General features: G+C 26.9%; 1 protein-coding gene across 1 annotated transcript in view; it reads right to left on the bottom strand.

Moving 5' to 3' along the window:
- The window catches only part of LOC112601157 (semaphorin-2A), a 207,036-nt gene extending 191,236 nt beyond the window's left edge, over positions 1–15,800 (bottom strand). The window contains exon 1 of the mRNA XM_025348613.1: positions 15,784–15,800. The gene's annotated coding sequence lies outside the window, so the exon portion shown is untranslated. The remainder of the gene's footprint in view (positions 1–15,783) is intronic.
- Between the last annotated feature and the right edge of the window lie 7,705 nt (positions 15,801–23,505).

Consider the following 23,505-nt stretch of genomic DNA (forward strand, 5'->3'; position numbering starts at 1 on the left):
AAGCATTAGAAATAAAAAACCTCAATTTTTCAAATAATGATTTAAGTAAATTCATTTTAAACAATAGCAAAGCACTACCGAGTATATTCGTAATTGTAATCATAAAAACAGAACACCTTTAAAATGAAAAATATATCTTAATTATTATATATTATTTGTTCTATAAATACATTATATCAAGTATTATGATTTTTTGATTAGTTTTCAAATTTATACTTTAACCTTAATCATCATAATAAAATATAGGTATCACTTTTTTGGTTTTTGTTCATATTTTATTTTCTATTGGTAACAAAAACATACATTTATGTTTTTTTTTTTTTACTATAATACATATATCTACTGAATAATGTGTAAGAAAAATTAATTATTGTTACATAATGTAGTCAAAATAACATAATATCATAGATATTAAAATTGATTTATTCGTCATTCTAAACAGTGTGTGAGAATAGTTGTTAGATTTATAAATAAATGTTTAAAATTTTATGTATTTGTAAATCTGTTTAATTTAAATAATTTATAATATTACATTTTATATACAGTTAAAATTTATAAAATATCGATAACAAATCATTTTTCATTTCAATCATTTTATAATACCTAACATTGCAGAATGTTATCTGTGAAAATGAGATATATTGTATTGTATATAATAGTCGAGTTATAAAAAAAAACGAGAATCAAACTATTGACATTTAAAAGAAGAAGAGCTGACGAACCAAATAATTCAAATGTCAACGAAATAATGCCATATGATTCCAAGCATTCTATAATTGAATATTAAGGAAAAATAGGTGAAAAAGGGTTGATTTTCCATAACAGACTTTTTGGGGCTTTGTACACAAAATCTTCGAAGACTGTCGTTTTTCACTACAGTCTCCTCATAAAAAACTTCTCAAATATTTTTTCTTTACATTACTAATGATTTCTAAACAAAAAAAAGATACGAACAAAGCTTTTTATATTTTTCTTTTAACCGACGCAAAGTGACGTTATTATTTCGGTTGGCAAAGCGCGTGCGACGAAATTCAATTTTTATTTTCTAACAATATGTAAACAATTTACCAAGTAAGAACGCTTTAAAACTACGAGAATAAAAATAATGTCATCACACAAACACATATAAACACGCACACACACACACACATACATATATATATATCATATTGTAATATGATAAAATGTGATATAAGCAAAAGTGTTGATTTATTATATTATTAAGATTTTGAGAGATGTACAACTTGGAGGTGAAGAAGTAAATGAAATAATGTAGAATAAATAAAACAAACCGTCCCCTCGAGGTTTAAGTAGTAACTTTATGCTGTTACTATTATTATTGCTTTTATATATTTTAAGATTAAGGACTAAGGAGCAGTACGTTTTACGAAAAAAGTACCACATTCATATATCCCGATGTCTTCCGTTTAAAAATTTCACTCGCTGCTGTTCCTGCACATACGCTTTTCGTCTGTGATGTGAATGTATGAGTGTGTATATATAAGAAACAGAAACTTTTATTTGATTTTGACGGAGAAATGGAAAAAGTTTACCCCCTTGAAGAGCAAGCGGAGTAGGTAGGAAAATACCTAACACGCAATTTCGTGTTATTATTTTTTTGTCTACTACTAATACTACTACTACTACTACTATACTATTACAACAGCAGTTGCAGTGACAACGTTGGAAAAAAAACAAACCCCCTCAGTACAAATATTTACAAAATGCGATTTTTCAGTTTTATGGGATTGGGTTGGTACACGGTAGGGGAAGAGATAGATGTGCGGGTGGACCGAACCTTTGATTGCCGCGGTAAAGCATACAGACTGTTTCCACGTATAATTCTCTGGCAGGTTTTTACAACTGCTGTTGGTGGGCGATAAAAAACTAATTTAAAACAAAACCACCAGCGATTTCGCGTGTTATGAGTCACTTGGGTTCGGAACTAGTTAATTAGGTCAAAATCGTCGTGAACAAGTAAAAAAAAAAAAATAAAAATATTTCATATTGACCACGAATGCTACTCAACCAGCATTAATAGAAACATTGTAAATGGTGTAATTAAACGAATTTTTAATATTCATTAATAATTCATCGAGTGCTTTTTCAGGAAAATTATAATGAAAAATGTAGTTTTGAAATAATAAGTGCACTGTTGAAATCTTTGATACCAGGAAACTAAATTATTTGTAGTTATGAGTACAAATAGTTTGAAACTTCGAAATGTACGTTTTAAGAATATAACAACACTGAGCATCATCGTAGTTCAAATATATTCATATTTGTAAAACTTTTTTCTCCAGAAAAAATATATTATTATTATTATTATTATTATTTGATTGATTATAATTATGTCTTGGAAATTGTATAGCTACAGCTAGGGTACAATCCTAATCTACCCTAAATTATTATATATGTTCCTTTTATTATATTTTAAATTTTGTTGAATTTATTATTAAAGCTTATGTACTATAATGACACAGATATTTTCTAAAAAAATGTTTTTCATTATTTTGTTTTTAGTTACAATGTAGTACGTCGGTATGAATAAAATTTGAAAACAAATTTAAACGTTGATTTTGGTGAAAATCATGATTAAAAGTCAATGAGAAATCATCTAATCAGAATTTTCAATCATAGTCTTATAAGCTTTTCATAATATGTATTCATACGTAATAAACAGTTGAAATTTTAAACACAAATAAATATATCTCTCGATGATGGGGATTAATGTTTAAAAATATAAAATCATAATATACGATGATCTGTGTAAATTATTTTTGAAAATGTGTATCCATATTGTAACAAATTAATTTCTAGTTCCTATTATATGTATACACAGCGGTTGAAACAATTAAAGAGTTATGTATTTGATATATGAATGTGCATTTAGTATAGTACCTACTTGAATGATATTAATCCGTAGCAAATAAAATGAATTTGAATTTATATTATTATTTTATTTTTGATATTTAAATATTTTTTTAATAATTATTATGAGGTATTCAATCACTAATTATCAATAAATTGTTGCGAGCGTACCAACAAAATATCTCACAGTGCATAAAATCTCTTCGACGGAGGATTTAAAGCCCTCGTTTTTCAAATGTGATCGACAAAAAAATTGCTATGACAGGATAAAAAAAAAAAAAAAACCGTGTGAAGTATTTTATATTCTCTGCAGCGGTTAGTCCCCCTATGTCCTACATAATCCAATCAAATGCGACGACGATTTTAATCATATCGATAAAAAAAAAAAAATGTGTGTGTGTTTTTATGTATATATAATAATAATAATAATAATAATAATAATAATAGTAATAAAGATAAATCCCCGTAAAGGATTGGGTGTAATAGAAGCTTAAGACCATCAGTCTGTGGGAAATATCAATTCTATAACTGAGTGTGTATAAAATATAATATATTATATGCATTGTATTTATATTACAATGGTTTGTGTGAATACCTATAGAAATAATATAGTGTTATTTATCTAAATTACTTGTGTGTGCTTAAAGTATATAATGAAGAAAAGAATAAAAGTGTAAAACAAAACAGTAATGAAAACAATTGCCCGCTGTATTAAACAGCAAACTATAATAGTCTTCTACGTCAATTACCTATGTAAATGTCCTGCCTGCTATTAACACTGCCATGCAAATATTACATCGTAATGGATAAAAATTAAATAAATTTCCATCAACTAATACTCGTTCATTCGTCTTTTGTGCTATTAAAAAAATTAACGTTATGATAATATTTAAATAGTTTTTTTTTTTCGCAACAGTTTTTTTTTAATGTTTTTAAATATAAATTTGAAAAGTTCGTTTAAAAATCATTGTACTGCCTATACTTAAAATATATATAATTTTGTGCATACAACTAATAAATATACCAAAGCACATTATATTTTATAATTAACCTAAAGGATTGTTCCACCATAGTAAAGTTTTTATAGTTCGTTAAAGAATTTTAAATTTATTTGTAAAAATATGGTCTTATTTTATAAGTTTGACAGAATATTATACTATAATCTCTAAAGCAACATTAATTAATATCGACTTATGTGAGATAATTTTGAAATACGTATTTTTAGTAAGTTTATAATACGAGTACCTATATTGATTTACGATGAATCGTACATTTAAATTTCAAATAATTTGTTATCAACTGTGCTATATGTACGTATACAAGAAATAATATCATCATGACCATTTAGTGCATTGTCATAAATCGATCATTTGAAATATTCTCGAGAATTTAATGGTAAAGAGGTATTTTCGTAGTATTGATTTAGTTTTAGTATAAAAACAAAAACAATGGTGCTAAAATCAACTATTCAGTTTATATTGTCGTGTTAGATGATAAAGGGTTCGATATCGATGTTTACTTCTTGTTGCACTGTACTCGTATTTGTGAGATCTGATATATGTTGATGATTACAATGATCACTGATAATATGATCAAACAAATGAAATTGTATTCGTTTCTAAACTTTTATTGAAAATCAATTAATGAACCATGCCCTTTGTTGAGTTTACAATTTCGTGCTTATTTTTAACGCTATTAATACATTTTAAAAACTGGTTTATATTCAACATAATTGAAATGATTTTCAAATAAAGTTCAAATAATTTGTATTATCTTTTTTTTTTTTTTATATACCAAAATTAAAAAAGTTATTAGTATGGTTCTTACTTTAATCAAGGATTTTTTTTTAACAAAAATATTACGAACAAACACTGAATAAAAAACAGTGGTAGGTATTAACGTTTCATTTTTGAATGATATAAGAATATGAGAACATGGAATTAGTTTAAATTATTTACAATTCTTTGTTTTTGGATAAATTATTAAGATGAACACTGATTTTAAACCACGCGTAATATATTAATATTATTAAGCACGTATAAAATATGTCGGAACTATGAAATAACAACAATATTATTCGTAAAAAGTGACTATAGTAGTAGTTTATGATAAAATAATAATATCTTTTATAAAATGTGTACTCGGAAAGTAGGTAAACAAATTCTCAAAAAGCTTTGTCAAAAGTTGTTGAAGATTATCGTTGACATGAAACTACGTAAAAAAAAAAAAAATAATAATAATAATAATAACAATATGTACTTAGTCGTGATAAGTTTTCGAGGATAATAAACGAGCGAAAACTATTTACATAACACGTAGGTACACATAACGCGTTCAAGCGGTGAAAAGCTCCGGCGGCCATTCGAAAGCGCAAAGACCTTAGGAAGAGCGCAGCACATTCGGCTGCCGCAGCACACGAAATCGCCCGCGGGATGGCGCCAAGCGTTCCACCGGCAATGACATTATTTTATGATAGGAAACCTCCATAATAAAACCGAGTACGCGTCGTATTCTTCCCACAGGCGTTGTAGTACTGAATAATATCACATCGAATATTGATGGAGCCCACAAAGGTTTTTCTACTCATATACTTCACGCACACACACACACACACATCTAACAAGCACGCCATGAATAATTTATACGCGTATAGTAAAGGCTTAAAAAACGACACTTGCAACACTCACCTATGATAATAATAATAATGTATAATTTATACGCACATTATTTTATATACGTATACGCGGCAACTGAGCGCGCGAAATTCCGTTGCGGGTCATAATAATAATATGTTATTCGTCGACAATAAGGGGAAATAAATAAAACGGAAAATCCTTTCTGGCGATTGTTAGAAGGTTTATAATATAGGTACAATATAAAATATATAACGTGTGAATAACATTCACTGGTTTAGCGTCCATTCAACCGTAGGTATTCGGTGCGAGTTGAATGTTACGAGTTTTTGCACTTGGCCAATCTTTACATCACGCTGTAGTAGAACACCCATAGTGTATATTTAATATCACGGCAGACAAGGATTATATTTATTTATTTTCAACAAAAAATCGAGAGACTAGTACATGTTGTTTCCCCGTAAACCTGTCTACCGTTTCACCTCCACTCGTCGTTCTCGTCGTCTCCGAGCCGGCAACGCGAGATTGTGTCAAAATCACCCGCAACTGATGCAATTGCATAATATACGAGTAAGCCCCCGACACTGGTTTCCACTGTTTGAGAGCATTTCAGTTATATTGCATAATATTGTGCACGTCTATGTGTAGGTATAATAATAATAATACGATGTCGCATTTTACAGAGATATTGTTGTTATTCAGGTACTCGCGCACATTTTATTATATTATCTATTCATGAATGTGTAGTTCTTGTGAGTTATGACTTTTCGCGAAAACTCGATGCTTGGTTTGAAATTCTCCGATATTTACACTCGCGTAGCATTTAGATACTATTGACAAACGTTTTATTCCGTAGAAAATTATTCGTGGGTATTGACATTACCAGACGCCAGCCATGAAATATAATAACTGCGAATAATAACAGTTATAACACAATAAGTCTTTGATTTTCAAACTGCGAGGTCAAAAAAGATTTCAATAATTATAGTAGTTGTGTATGTATACCTAGTATTTGTCAATTCTCTTGTTAATATTTATATACAAAATGACAAAATGTATATTCATATTTTTACTAGTATTTTAACAGTAATTTTAATATCTTTAACAAATATTAAATTATTTATATTATAACTCTATTGTTATGAAATTCAAACACAATGTTTATTTTTTTTTTTTTATTTAAAGCCAAAGAGATAATAATATTGATCAAATGGGAAAAGCAACGCCATGAAAAAATAAGTGATTCACGCAAAACTGTTCTGGTGGAGCCAACCCCGTGAAACCCAAACTAATTAAAAAAATCAGTTTATTTCACATTAAATGTGTTGATGCCTTAAATATAATCAAATAAGAAATAGATTGAGAGAGAATTAAAAGAATTGTAAAATATTCGTTATAATAAAATGCGGTCAAGACACTATATTATTACCACTAATAATATTGTTCACACACACACACATAAATAAAAGTTTCATATTTTCAAAATAATAGTCAACAGTTTGCATTGGTCTATAGAACGTCACTATCAGAAAACATAATATTGTTGTCTTCGGTGGATTGTTGTTTTGATTGGCGTTAAAAGTATTAATTCTAAATATAGTATAACATAATTTTGTCATAAGTAAACCTTTTATCACCATCAGAAAAATATGAAAAACAAAATATAGAATTATTGACTTAAGATTAGTGTATGAATGCGTAACATATATAATAATATAAACATTGCTTAAATGATTATCAAAATATTTCATTGTTTTTAATACTATTTAGAACAATAATTTACTCAATTAACAACCTGACTATGTTTTAATGATGCATTATGTTTTTATACAATATAAATACTGTATTGACATTGAATGCAGAATAAATATATTTTTCAGTAAAATATAGGTATTCAGTAAGGCATAATAAAGTAATACAACAAATGAAATAGTATTCTTTATTTAAATATTCGTTAAAATTAATTCGCTGAGTAATTTATAATTTTTTTTTTTTAAATCCTTGTTAATAAATTGAGTAATAACCATACGGCGCAAACGTTATAATTAGTGTAGGATCAGTGGTATACGTGCTTTATCATGCTGAACATTTAAAAAAAAAAAACATAAAATATGTATATGATTTTATGGAAACTAAAGAAAGACAATTCCATAATTTAAGAATTTGTAAAAAGTCCTGTGTACACACTTTGGAATATATATGAACCTCTATATCAAACGAGTATGTATCTCTATTTATTCGATGAGATATTCGGATAAAACACGTACCAATTTGTTTTTTTTTTTTTTTGTTTAGTTTTCATTTGTACGGCGCATATAATTCAATTTTATCCAAATGATTTATTTTTTTCTCTTTGACCCTATGTCAGGGTCATATATCGTTTTAGAGAAATTCAAATCACGTAAATTACAGAATTGTATTATGTAGTCACTTGTTTTTATATTTTATTACTATATGTGCTAATAATGTGAAAAGGAACTGAGAAAAAAAATCTTTCGTTTTTCCCATAAATTCCTCGTGAATCATAACAATGTTTTATGAAATCAGGAGTTACTGTTTGAACGTTATTTATATCACCATTATTATTATTATTATTATTATTATTATTATTGTTTCCTACAGATTTTTTTTCATCCAACAACGCAATTTGAGGGTGAAAAGTGTGACCAAATGTCAGGGTTTCTATATTAATACGACACGATTACATGGGTTCCCTTTTTCTTCGTTATTACACAAAACGACCAATAAAATGCGTGTACGCACCGCAGACCCTCCAATCATGACACCGCTACGTATAGCTAACGTTTAATTAAACCAACAGGCGTCGTAATGACTTTTATAATATAATAAAATAGACATTTTTTTTTTTTGTCTTGATGTCACTGTAGTACTTGTATGTGGCTACTGGCTTGTGACCTATGTACACGTGTGTGTGTGTGTGTGTGTGTTGTGCACATTATAAATGTCCAGTAATCAAGCTCAAAAGGGTTTTATTTTTTTATTTCTCCTTTTGAACAATTATTTAACTCAAATCGATCAATCTCTATGCATCACGTGGTGTAATTACAAATTGCCCAAAAACAAAGTCTCTAAACGACCGTCTGGTGTTGCGTCGACAAGGGAATTGGAAAGTTTTGGACATATATACCTATATTATATATATACATTAAATGTAATTCACAGCCTCATAGCCATACTATCTATAAAAGTTTAAACTTTACAGCTATTTTAACGACTAATAGATAACGTCAATAATCATTTATATGTGGATAAACTAACCATTAGTTTTATTTTATACTTTTATTTTTCAATAATTCTTCAACTTATTTATATTTGGTTTTAAATTTTTATCACTTTACAGAATATAAATATTCATTGGAAAACGAACCTGCTTAATAAAATGTTGAACATGTGTTTAAACAAATTGTGCCTATTTACTATTTATGATTTATACTTTTTTTCAGATCAGTACAATATATTTATGTACGTATTTCATTTTCTTATAAGTTTATTTTTTTTTTTTAATTAAAAATCAAACATTGTGATGTTATATTCTCTTTCTAAGAAAAAAATTATTTAATTAAATTGTTTGAAAAATACAATTTTTTTTACTATATAATTTCTGTGTAATAAATTATATTATTATTTCACGTGATATTAATTTACTAAGTCATAAATTAATAAATAATATAAATTTTGTCCGATTTATATATAGATACATAGAAACATACATAATAAGACGTGTGTGTGAGGGTTGAATGTAAAGTAATCAAAATGTGTACAGTGTACATAGGTACATAAAGAATTTTGATTTATGCTGAATATACAAATCAATTCATTATTACATCTGAATTTTTTTAGCACACGAAAACGAGATCATATTTTTTCATACCATTCACACCATTTTCAACCAAAACCAATTTTCATAACTTTTAAGTTTTAATAATTCATTTTTTCTATATATTATTTTTTCTGTTATAACAAATACTGAAATACAAACAGTTAATGATAAATTTTCGAATAAAATCTAACTAAAAAAAAAAAAAAAAGATGTTTATCAATTATTGTAAACATGATAATTTTATTATTATTTAATGTAATTGAATAATTAACTCGTATTTAAACATTCATTCAAATGTAAAATAAAAGTAGCCAGTAGATATAAATACTATAATTATTATTTGATAACGCTTTTAATCTACGTTATATTTTTAGTATTACTTAAATAAGTCCTATATTTTTATTACAATAGTACAAATGTACAATATTATACTGTTAATTCAATCTTATGTACACTTAGTTATATAAATATCATTAAAATTATGTATAGTTAACAAATATATATGACCAGTGATTCAGACTTAGCTTCTCTCGGTATTATATTATATTAATAAACATTTTAAAGCGATGGTAAATAAGATTAAATAATACATTTGAAATGGCACTAGGTTGATTATATATATAGGTTATAAGACGTTCTTAAAATTTAAGTGCACATGAAAATAAATTATGATTGTTGGATATGCATTACTTACATATAATTATACTAAGTCATCAAATTACCTTAATAACTATTTCTAAATTCAAAAACTATTAAGACTAGTAAATAAGTATCAATGTACTAATTATTTGAAAAAAAACTCACTCAATAAAGTTAAAGTTAATTTTATTAAAAAGGTGTAAAATAAATATTATTATTTTCCCATAGTCTTTTTAAAATTGCCTAGAAAACTACTGAACAATTCTAATAATGATCTATTTCAAGTAGGCACCATCTGCAGTATTCAATTTCTAATCTATATATATATATATATATACCTATACAACTTTCTAAGTACTTTTTTTCCGAAAATAGTTACGTCCAAAAAACAAATGTACATATATATATATATATCATTTTGAAACTATTATATATACCTAATATATTTCAATCCACTCAACTAAAAATTTAATCACTTTTTTATTAAGTTTATAATATCATAAAATAGCCTAGCATAAAGGTTACAGTACTTAAAAAATATAATCCAATACAACGACCAAATTTCTTCGGTAATGTTTAAATATGATTATTTTACCTTAATTTTCATTTGATAAACTTTATAATAATTTAAAACATTTAAGATAAATACAAATATTTTAATTGATTATTATTTTATGATTCTATACAATTTTATACATTTCAAATATTTCAATATTGACTGTTAATAAAATTTTAATCAAAAATATACTAAAATTTGTTTATTTAATTGATTTATTGCTAAAAATTTATATTCACAATTTTTCAAATTGTCTAATATACATTATCCATACAGGTAAAGTATATAAATTTAAAAAGATGAATTAACGAATACGATAGAATCATTGTCTAGCAAATGGTTCGTCATTTTTAATCAAACTAATGCATTTTAACAGTGTTTAGCATTGATTAAATAATTTATGAATGTGGGTATACTTGTTACATAAAATATAATTATAAAGTTCACATCATACAAATATACAGTTAATTATAATGTATATTAAGGTATTTACAAAAATAATTATGAATATATTACATTATTTTCTAATGAAAATATTAATCATAGTGAAGAATAAACTATTCGTGAATAGATTTAAATTTTAATCCCAAAAATTTTTTGAAGATATTATAATTACTTAATAATAATAATAATATATTTAAATAATAACAAAATATAGTTTTAGTCAAAATAATGGAAAATATTTTGTGGTTTACACTATGCATACATGACTACGTATTATTATTACCTACTTTAAATTTTTAAAATCACTCTCAGGTTAACGTCGTTTAACTACTCATTTTAAGTAAATAATGTTTTAGTTTTAGTTTAAAAACTAGGGTTCTATGTTAATTGAATTTTAATACGTAATAATCGTCATTATTTTGTACATTTGGTTAAAAAGAATCCAGAAAAGCTTTTTTAGTCTAAACGTAAATAGCTTTATTTTTTTATTCTTTAAAATATGCTCCGGACACAATTCAATGAATATGTTTATATGATCAACCAAACATGTATATTAGATATTTCAAATATTAAATAGCGACTCAAGTGTATTAGTTATTAAATAATGATCGTTATTTTGTATTCAAAAGAAATTAAATTTCAAAAACGACCATATATGCATATTGTTTAAATAAATAAAAAAGTAAACAATACGTAGTTTAATATAAACACAATTGGAAATATAATGAGACGCTATTATATTACAATACACAAATAATATCTAAGGTGAATTTATTTGCAACCGTTTCGTTAAGTAGTGAAATTTAAAATCGACCAGGTATTATTATTAAAATGGTACGTGACTGAAAATATAAAAAAAAATCCGTTACAGAAAAAGATGACAAGAAATAATATAATGTGACAGTGTATTATACAAGTATAGCTATATACATAGCTATATTATAGTATGAGGTGATAAAACGCATAATATAAAAACTTACCATTATACTGTGTGTGCATATGCTGACATGCTTAGGTACTTGAGATACATTTTAAACATTAAATACGGCTTAAAGTGGATTTGACTTAGAGTTTTACTCGAGTATGGTGCGAAATAATATTACGCTTTTGGGAAAACCTTGTCAACAATATTAAAAAAAAAAAAAAAAAGAACCTATTATTATTATTAACTTAAATATTAAGTATTCTATCAAAATTGTGATTCTTAAAATATGTTTAAAAGTTGAGGTATATATAGGTATTTCGTTATTAATAATTAAGTCATCACAGTAACACAAAATTATTGTGCTGCTTACATATTGTAAATCTATTTTATTGGTGAAAAAAATAATAATTGATTCGATTACTAAAATGCACTTTTTGCAAATTACTATTTTTTTTTCTTTCATCAACATCCACATGCATTTTCTCCTCACCCTGTTAATTCTTTCACCAGAATGAAGTCTGTAACAGAAAGGCCGTTAATTTCAAAAACAGACACGGGCGTCGTTAATTGCCACGTCGTTGTATCCAGAGATATTTAGAGCAGCAAAATAAACGTTAAATTAAATAAAACAATTAATTTAAAACGGTCGGCCTTTAAGTTTTATCTAATTATGTAAATTTAAATTTATTATCGGCTTTGAGATTACAAAGTTATATCATCATTTTTACTCTCATATTTTCATTTGAAAGAGGTTATAGTAGAACAACTAATACTCTGATGACTGTGCAATTAAATTAATTAATTTTATTATAATTATTTATAATAAATTATAATGAGTTAATATAGTTATAACAACAAAAACATAAGTAAAATAAAAAAAATAATATTATAGTATATATTATAATTTATTATCCGTTGGTCGTACCATATAAATTAAATTTACCATGATTAATAAATAATTTATCCCATTATTGTATAATTACTTCTCATATTTTATTTAGTGCAGGTATAGAAAATAGTGTTAAGTATATATTATTTATTATCTATAATGGTAGACATTATTGAGGGTGATTTGTCTGTTTTAAATAATATAATTTTATCAATATTTTTATAAAGGTTGTAGACAAATCGACTTTATTTGCAAACAAAAATTACTATAAGTACTATAAACAAAATAACTGTGTCGACGTAGTTGAATTGTGTTTTAAGATGAAAGCTATCACCTAAAACTTTACTAGGATACAGTACGCCGGAAATAATAATATATAACGCTTTTACGACGACTAAATAAGAACAAATTCAAGGAAAAACTGTCATAAAATAGCATATAGCGAGCTTTGGATGAAGTATACGGTATTGCCTGCAGTAGCTTTCATTATATTATTATTGTTTCAACTTGAAACCGTACAATACACATATTAAACAGTAGAGTCATCATACGTAAATTCAACTAAATTATTTAGTACGCATCTCCTATAAAATGTATAGAACAATAATAATTTATTAAAAAATAACGAATGATATTACATGTTCATGAAAAAAGAGCTCTAGCATTATAAATATGTTCTGTCATTTCTTCTTCGGGGTATATGCATATAATGTTTGGTTGTTTTTGTAAAAAAAAAAAAAAAAACAGTCGTACGCATCTCTCGTAATTTCAGCAAATAAAAACGGTTTTTTTTTTTTTTATCGAAATACGTGACACGGTGGATTTTAATAATTAAAGATAAGCTCTATTTTAAATAATTTCGAGTAAAACAATAGTACGACTGCAGTACTAGGGGTACACCCGTTTTATGATATTTTACTATTAGACAAATTATATTATTATTATTATTATTATTATTATCACCGCCGTTATTGTTATTCGCTATGCCGCGGTGTCGGCATCGCTCAAAAACGCGCAGTAATCCGTCGTACCTATGCCTAATAAAACCGTTAGCCAAATAATCGCGATTTGCGGATTAACTATCCACCCGAAACGACTGTGACAATTAGCACGACGATCGGCGCTGATGACGAACCCAGAGGTGAGCCGCGTACGTCAAGGCGGTAGGACGGTGGGGTAGTGGATATGACAGTTGCTAGGTGTTGTTAAACTCGGCGAAGGGGATGGATATGCGGCGACCGCGCGGGATGAGACGAGCGGCGGATACCGCGCGGGATGAGATTAGCGCACTTCTCTCCCCGTCTCACAGTCGTCGGATTTCGCGAAGGGATTGCGTGCGATGTACATTATACACTGTACGCACAGTATAGTTCTTTAAGTGTTTGTGCGATCCGGTGCGAGTGAGTCTGACTAGCGTGTGTGTGTGTGTGTGTGTGTGTGCGCGCGCGCGCGCGTTTCAATGACTCATAGATTTCCCGAGCATCCGACTAATGGATGGAAATGGCCAAGTTTTTAAACATACTTTATATCCTACAGCAACGACGACGTTATTCGGGCAAAAGTTAAAACGTTTCGCTGTAATTTCCGTTTAGCGGCGAGGAACTTCACGGTTTATACATACAGTAAATACGCGAGTGTATATTTTACACACAACTTTTCACGACGCTAACAGGCTAATCGCGACACCATTAATGTGAATAGAATTTCCATTAATGGTGTTATAATTACGTAATGTTATTATTACACCAAATCGCTGCTGCGGCGGATCCATAAAGATTACGGTAATTTCCTTATGTTGTTGTTATTAAGCGGATCTAAATAAGTATAAGAATATCGCGCGCTTAATATCGTTAAAAAAAACATTGGTGTAAACAATAATTCACTACTATACCTAAACGGGCTAAACGGAAATACGGAAATGTGTGTCGTGTGTATAAAATCGAAAATGATTAAAGTAATTTGAAAAAAAAAATTTTTCTCCTTAAACTTTTAATAGCAATCGCATAATTTTACAAGTTGGAAAACTTTTTCCAAGCATTTTTGAAGTATGATTGTAGGATCTTATAAAAGGTTTATTTATTTTATCGCAGTTTATTTTTTTCTTCCAAACATACTTGAAGCAATAATGATTTGTGCACATTTCAATTTAATACTTCTTTTTGCATTGAATTCGAAATTATTCATAATCTGTAGATCGTAGTTATAAATATTAATTAATTCGATTTTAAAGGCAGTAAGTGTCATACTTAATTTTAGTTATATAATTTATTAATGTGCTTATAACTTTCACGGTATGAGAAAAAAAATCAGATAATAAATTAAATATTTTGTTTTAACTTAATAAATCTGAAAGTTGTATCTTAAGTATAATCCATCAATAAAAGAAATGTTTAGGAGTAAATTTAGTTGTAGACATTTTAAAAGGCTTTCAACATTTCTTAAACTTTATCAGAAGCTGTGCACAGTAGAGGGTGTTATAATAGGTACTAACGCATTATAATTGTATCTCAAACATGAAAAATATATTAATTATTATTATATTAGGTATCGTGGCTGAGTACACACTATGTATTTTTTTCGGAGCTTAGTTATTAATTTAAAGTAAAAGTTATATTCTGAATATTAAATAATTTTTTTATGAAGACTTATTTTAAATAATTTCCTATTCTTTATTCTTATTTTTTTTTTTTAAGATGCTTTATTAATAATCTACACCTTAATTCCTACTAAGACTCGTTTAGTCTTATTAAAAAAAAAAAATAAAAAATGTTAATACTTAAACATTTTTTTTTTTTTATTTTAAGCAAATTAAACTAAATTAAAATATTTATAGGAAAATAAATATTTTTCTACAATACTTACTGCACAGTGAAAAAAAAAAGTTATTAAAATCTAAAATGATAAAATTTGTATCCGCATTGAAACATGTATACCATATTATATTAAAATATTATAATTTTATTTATTAGTTTTAAAAATACTTACGATTATGTGTACTTAATTTATTGGCCACTAAAAAAAAAAAAAAAAAAAAAATGTATTGTTTCAATTATTTTCACTTTAAATCATAAAATATTTAACAACATCATGTATAATAGCCATGGTTAAACTAAAAGATCTAATGGCTAATATATAGCAATAATTAAGATAAGATATTCAGAAATAAGATGTAAACATGATTTATGACTTATCACCATAATGCATTCTTTACCATTAATAGAATATCACAGTTATTTTTTAACAATGGGGGATGCACATTGTAACAATGCGTTAGTCCTAGATTAAAGTTAATGTATTGTAAATGGAACACTAATATTTATTATAGAGCATATTATGCCAAATTGCCAAACCTATAATAGTAAAATTTTATTTTTACGTTTAAGCTCGTAAAGAAAATTGGCAATGCGTGTGTAATAAATCCTCCGGATTCCCAGCTAAACACCTAAGAAAACAAAACAGTTTAAGAATAATCATTTTGTTCTCTCTGTGTGACCCGTCACACAATTTTATTATCTTATATCCGGTTGTTTTTGAAACATAAATTGCACATAAATATTTTGAAACAGTGGCCATTATACTTTCATGGTGATCTTTATCGTAATCATTTTCACAACCTCAGTAGATAATGTTATTTCAAGTTTGTATTATTTTATTTTGTTTTCGAACCGAATTATATTTAATTGAACGTGTTTATCTTGATAAGCTATTATATAAAAAAAAAACAGTTTTTTAGGAAAAAAAATTTATCTGTTTTAATTTTTGAACGATTCTATTCAATTCTATTTTATACATTTATCTGTTTAGTGAAATGTACACACCTATAATAATATAATAACGATCGCGTAAGCGCAGTTAGAAACGAATGTCAGTTATACACAAAACCGTTGTCCCGGGAGTGATATTATCCGAAAGGTGAGTTGTCCCTTGGGAAACACAATTAAGCCCAACGGAATAAATTAAAAACGGTAAATAATAATAATAAAAAAAAAAAATCTATACAATGAAAAAGTGAGATATTTATTATTAATACGTTTAGTTAGACAACATTTTAATGAAAAAAGTGACCTGACTAATTAACTATGCCACTAAAAACCAAGCAAAATGTTATTTAAAAAGGCAATCTTTGTGGTGCGGAATATATTTTTTTATTACATGTTAAAAAATATACAACGTATCAGGTTAAGTTAGATGTTAAATTTTTAATTTTCAACTTTATTTATTTTCTTTATAATTGTAAATAAATATTTTAAAATTTTTTACATTGAATAAATCTAAAATTATGCACAATTTAATAATAATATAGTATAAAAAGCTTTAATACATCGTCTTAGAGAAGTTAAATATAAAAATATAATAACATTAAGTTGAGGTAGTCTTGAGAAAATTATCGGTATGTAAATGTATGTACTTGCAGTGTTTCAGGTACTTTTTTTAATTATTTAAAAATAATGTAAGCATAATTTTTATTTTTATTATAGTTATTTAAAAAAAATAAATATTTTTAACATATCATTGACAGATCTATTATGAATTATTTAAAAATATCTATAAATAATATAATGTAGTTGTTCCTGGAATTTTAACCATAATACGTTATTTTAATATTTATTATTTTACAATAATAATATTTAAATAAAATATACGCCTGGATAATACTGCTGTGCCATTTTAACTCTATATAAAATACTAAAATGTATATTTTTAGATGGTTTATCTTATTAAGTATTCTATTAAAATTTTAAACATAATTTATAATATATTTACTTTACCTTCATGTAGGTAACTAGTTATCAGATTATTTACATACTTAGTATTCCTTTAAGAATTTGAAGAATCACGCCATATTCGCCATATTTAATGCTGTGATTACAAATTAGCGTTAACGAAATATGAAAATGAATTAAAACATTAAATTTTTTTTTTAATCGTTACTCATTTTAATATTGAATACAATCATTGAAAACATTTTAAAGACACGATATTAATCGCCACGATCTCAGAATTTGCAGGGAAATAAATTTCACGGACGCAACAATACTAACGCGATTCTGGTTTCTGTGACTGTTAGAAATTGCTGGTTTATCGCCGTATAGCGTACAAAATACGAGTCGCTTAACAGCGATGTAGAGTGTGTAGACGATGTCGTCGATTCACTTAAATCATACGCGGGATATTATTGGAATTCCTAACAAAACAGCTGGTCGTAAATAATCCAAGGATGTTGTTTGAAATTAATCCAAAAACCATGTTGACGCCAAATTTAATTTCGATATAATGCCTTATGTCCGTACATGGTACACCCCTACACCGACGCTAGGGCGCCCGCGCTTGCGCGTATGTGTGCGCTTGTGTATACCATATGCCAACTCCACATTTATTATGAGGGTACAAATAAATACAATAATAATTATTAACAAAAATAAACAGCTTTTGCGGTGATCCGATAAAAGTACCTACTTCACGGTAGAGTAAAATTAATTAACGTTACTTTTAAATATAAATTATTAACATTTCAACTGTTCCTGCTTATTTTTCTAATAGCCACGTTTTTACAGGTTTCAAAAACTATAAATACAATACACAGCAGTTTGATCAGTTCGAAATGTATATCATAATATTGTAGTACGACGTGTATTATATGCAAAGAGTTTCATCTTCGTCGTTGATCAATAAGGATAATAATAGACTAGGGTAGAACGCGTTTAACTTACAAAATATGTAGTTAAGATTAGCTTTTAAATCTTATTTTAAAAATAAACACTTATTATATTATTTATAATTACAAAGTTTTTAATAAACATCCAATTAAAATTTCAAAAACGTCACACCCTGAAATTAATTAAAACAAAGTATGATGTTTGTAAAAGTGTCATATTTGAAAATGAATTTATTGTTTTGAATCGTCAAGAATATGAAGTAATGTATTCAATAAGTTAACGCTCTGGGAATTGGAATTTATTCAAGTCTGCGTATAAATTGAATAAATTAATTAATTTTAATATTTTAATGGCGTTTCACATGTAGGTATTTATATTTTATTATTATAATGAACATATATTGCATTATTTTATATGCCATGCTCGTGTTTTATCTTACATTTGTTTTATATTATTCCGGAGTTCTATCATATGTAATTTTATTTAGTGTAACTGTTTTTGATTATAATAATTGTAAACGTATAATAAATAATCCTTCGATCTAATACGTACCTTAGGTACAAGTGTGCCTAATTATAGTCTCGTTTCATCGCTTGCTCTGTGCAGGGTGTACTGTTACCAATCCATCGGTAAAGTAAAATATATCATACGGGTAATTTAATTTAATTTAAATATATGCCTACGTTAAATTGAACTTGGCATAATTAAGTTTCTTGTCTGTAATACTCGTAATATTATTAATCCGTAGACCATATTCCGCCGCACGTTATTAATCTGTCACTGACACACCGTGAGTAGATACCAGAAATAGCCAACGGTTCATACTCACTGGATGCCGTCTTACAATATTTCAAGCACTTTATGTATACAATGTTTATTAAATGAATGGTTCTTATTATAATTTATTATGTTTACATGCAGAAGCCAGTGGCAGCGACGTGAATACCTTTTGTGGTAGAAAATATTTTTCACTCTCGTATATTCGGCTGTTTTGTCAAACGAAATTTGTGGGGATGCATTGTGAAGTTCACACGGCGATAGTGATGGCGGTAGCCAAATATTCATAAGAAAAAAAAAGAATATGGCATAAGAGTAAATGAAAAAAAAAAAAATGGTAAAAAAGCACGTGCACCGTGACACTTCAAACGTTTCGCTCATATTTACATAAATGCTGTCAAAAACATGTATACTCCAGTAACGAATTTTTAGAGCTTTAAATAAAACTGGATTTCAGATATATATATATATAAATATTAAATATATAGCATGAGAAATTTCGTACTAAAACTCTCTAACTTTTTAATAAACTAAACAAGTTACTTTGATCTAATACTTTAAGCATACAATTATATACATTTTTGAATACATTATAATACAACTGGATTACATCCGCAATATCAATATTATATTCTTTGAAACATGATCGGTTTTATTCGTCGAACATTAACTTCGGACTATCCGATAAATTATGTCCTTAATCGATTCAAGATAAGCTACATTTTAGAATACATTATAATCGAATATTGCAAAAATATTTCTTTTAAAAAGGTTTTCCGTCCAGCCAAGTTTCCCCGGGGAATAAAAATAATTACTATACCATCAAACTTCGATAATGAAATTCTAAACATTGCTTGGTATTTTTAAAGTATTATCATATGCTTGTATTTTGTAAAATCAAGAATAAAAATTCCAAACATAATAATATTATTCGTTCAATATCTATCAAAAATCAGTATGAAATTTATTTTTTCTATTTACTGTGGAATTTTTTTAAGTTGTGTAAAGCCCATCGTGTCAAACCCATTCATAATATTGTTGGACGATTTTCGTTTCTTTTTAGCGAAGAAAAATGTGTTTCAATAAGTATTTCAGCAATATTGCCTTATTGTTAAATCTTTGATAGTCAGAAAGTACGCATATTCAATACAAGTAGTCAAAGGAGTAGAAAGTTTAAGCGGGATATCGGAGTTTACCATTATACTAACATTTTTCTTCGGTTAGTAAGGGTTAAAACTAGACTGAGGCACCCTAAGTGTAATAATAATTTATACACTACAATCCACCGAACAAGTGTGTTGAATCAAATGGTGTGTAATTATCAATTATGGTCAGCTTATGAATGCTATTTCAAGGAGGAAACATTATTCTAAATTATGAATGGTATTAAACACGCAAAGTTCTTGGTACATTGCCGCTGAACCATAAAAACTAATAAAAGTAATTCATTACAAAGCGTTATTACACCCAATTACATTAAGTGAAAATAGTCAAATAATATTTGTATTAGTGTTATTTTATTACATATTATTATTACAAGCTTATGTTTATGCGTAAGATAAAAGTAGGTACATATTGTATTATTGTAGCTGTATATTAGAAATGTATGATATGCGTAATAAATAAACAATACAAAAAGATAAATCATTAAATAATAACTAAAATTTGCTCTAATTAATTTAAATTACAATAAAATTCCTAGGTTTTTTTTTTTTGTCATTGTGAAATATGTGATACCTACTATTCTTCATAAAATTGTATTATTTGGGCATAAAAAATGACAATTCAAATTTATTATTCTATTTAAATACAAATCATTTACATTTTCAAATAAATATTCCTTAGGTTAATTAAAAACTATAGTTATATTTTTAAGCGTACACATTATTTAACTATCTTACTATCTATTTATAACGTAAAAGTTGCTTTTGTATAGTATTATATTTTCGAATAAAAAAAGTGTCAATAGGATTTTTTTTTCCAAACAGTAAACTCAACTACTTCATTTTTATTTTATTATATTTATACCTTTTCAATACTGCATTCAAGTTTTTACCTCGTAAAAAACCTATAATAACAATAGTAATAAATAGATAAACTTGAAATCTGGTGTAGTATAAAAATTGAGTATAAGACATCTCTACTTCATCATAAAATAGCTATCTACAACGATTATCGACTATATACGATTTTTATCTAAATATTTTACTGACTTTACTGTATTAATATTTTCAATTCCAATTTATTAACACAATATTTAAGAATCAAAATAATTGTTTATCATCGCATAATAGCTTAGACTTTAAACACTAGATAACTAAGAAATTAAAAATATAAAATAACTTTAAACATACTATAACATAGTAAACAATATATTATATTAAAATATTATAATAATTAAGTATGTACTTTTACTTACAAAATATATACAATAATTGTTAAAGTTTAAAGAAATTAGGAACAAGTCATTGGTATTAAAATTTATTCATTTTTTTATTGAATTAATAAATATATAATATTTTTTTTAAATCAAAGCAGATGATAAAATATTTATTGGTTTTACAAAGATGTGTTATTTATTTATTTATTTTCATCTAAATATACTATATAGTAGATAAAATCATTTAATTTTCAATTTAAATACCATTTTTTCTAAAATAGTGAATCTAGTTGGTACTTTGGATCAAAAGTTATTTTTAGAAGTACTTTTTTCTAATAACTGAAAAAACAAATTAGAGAAAAACGGGAATTTTTACATAAAACGAATTTTTCCACAAAATTATTATTATTTATACTATATGATAATTATCCAGAAAAATATAACTGCTATTACTTACTTGGAATTTTCATCAAATGTTTATATTGGTATTTTTGATGATTGATATTATTTTTAAAATAGTATTTTTACTCTTTTTGAGTTATTTATAAGCATGCAAAATGTTTGATTTTATTTCAAATTTTTGTTTGTAAAAAATATTAACAATTTAATACAAGGTTCCACATACGTATTTCATATTGGAACCAAAAACTATAAAAAAAAAGCTTATTTTTTTTATAGACATTCAAAGTTCAAATTTAATATTCAATCAAAAATCAAATAAAGATATTGCTGTATTTTAAAGCGTTTTTGTTCCAGATTTTTATGTTATTGGCTTGTTAAATGTTTATGTGATAAAATTAAAATTACTATCGCAATCGAAGAGGCTAAATAATAAAACACATTCAAATCAAAATGAGTGATATACAATTTGTCAAAACAACGCGTGACACTGCCTACTGCATAATATAAACGCATCATAATATTATCATACTCGTATGTGTGTATGTGTGTGTGTGTGTGTGTGTGTGTGTGTGTATGTTCTGCACTAAAGTCCAAACCTTCCATATTTTATTAAATAATGTTGCCGACTAGCAAAAGGCATTTTGACTGTACACATGTCATTTTGAAACATCCAACTGCACTGTCGAACGTGCACAAAATAATGACTAAATATGAGGTGTACGCATACGGTATTGTTTTTGTGTATAGGACGTGTAGCTATATATGAATGACGCAGTAAAATCGTCACTTCCTATCCCCTATTTACAACGACCAGGCGGGTGTGCACACAACATTTTAGAATGCAATAATATCTATGTTTGGCCCCTCGACAATAATATTTTACAATAACTCATATGGCTCAACGGGGGGGGTTTTCGGGGGGGGGGGGGGGGTGCTGAAATATATAGCTTCCAACCCTGCCCTTATAACCCTGCCAACCCAGTAATGAGGCACAGCTGTCAGCCGACCTGTCACAGGTTGTAATTTACAATCATATAACTATTATACCAGTGTGAAATAAAGACGTTCGACTTTTTTTTTCTTTATGCGTTATTGCTTTGCTCGTGAAGGTGTTGAGTTGAATATGAATTTTATTTCATTGTGAATTTTACATACAGTTTCTTATAAATATTAAATCGAACAGTTGTTGGTTTTAGAACATCTATGACGATGTTTCAATCGTTTGTTGACCGCATTGTAGTAAAGATTGGCGGAATGAGTATCGACGATGTTGTTGCTGTTGTTAAAATGAAATATAGACTTTTTTACTGTGCTATTCTCTTTTCTCCTTCAGAGAATAGGTTCTATTTTCAAAAGCACTTGATGCGCGTCCCGTGTATAAGCTTATAAAGGCCAAGGGAGTTATTTAAAATAAGGCTTTATCGAATTTTATTTTTTTATCTCGAACCGGGCAAGACGGGAAATTACTTTATTTATTCATTGTCATAAAAA

This window comes from Melanaphis sacchari, unplaced genomic scaffold (assembly GCF_002803265.2).
Source record: "Melanaphis sacchari strain LSU unplaced genomic scaffold, SCAv2.0 Contig75_pilon_pilon, whole genome shotgun sequence".
Taxonomy (NCBI): Eukaryota; Metazoa; Arthropoda; class Insecta; order Hemiptera; family Aphididae; genus Melanaphis; species Melanaphis sacchari.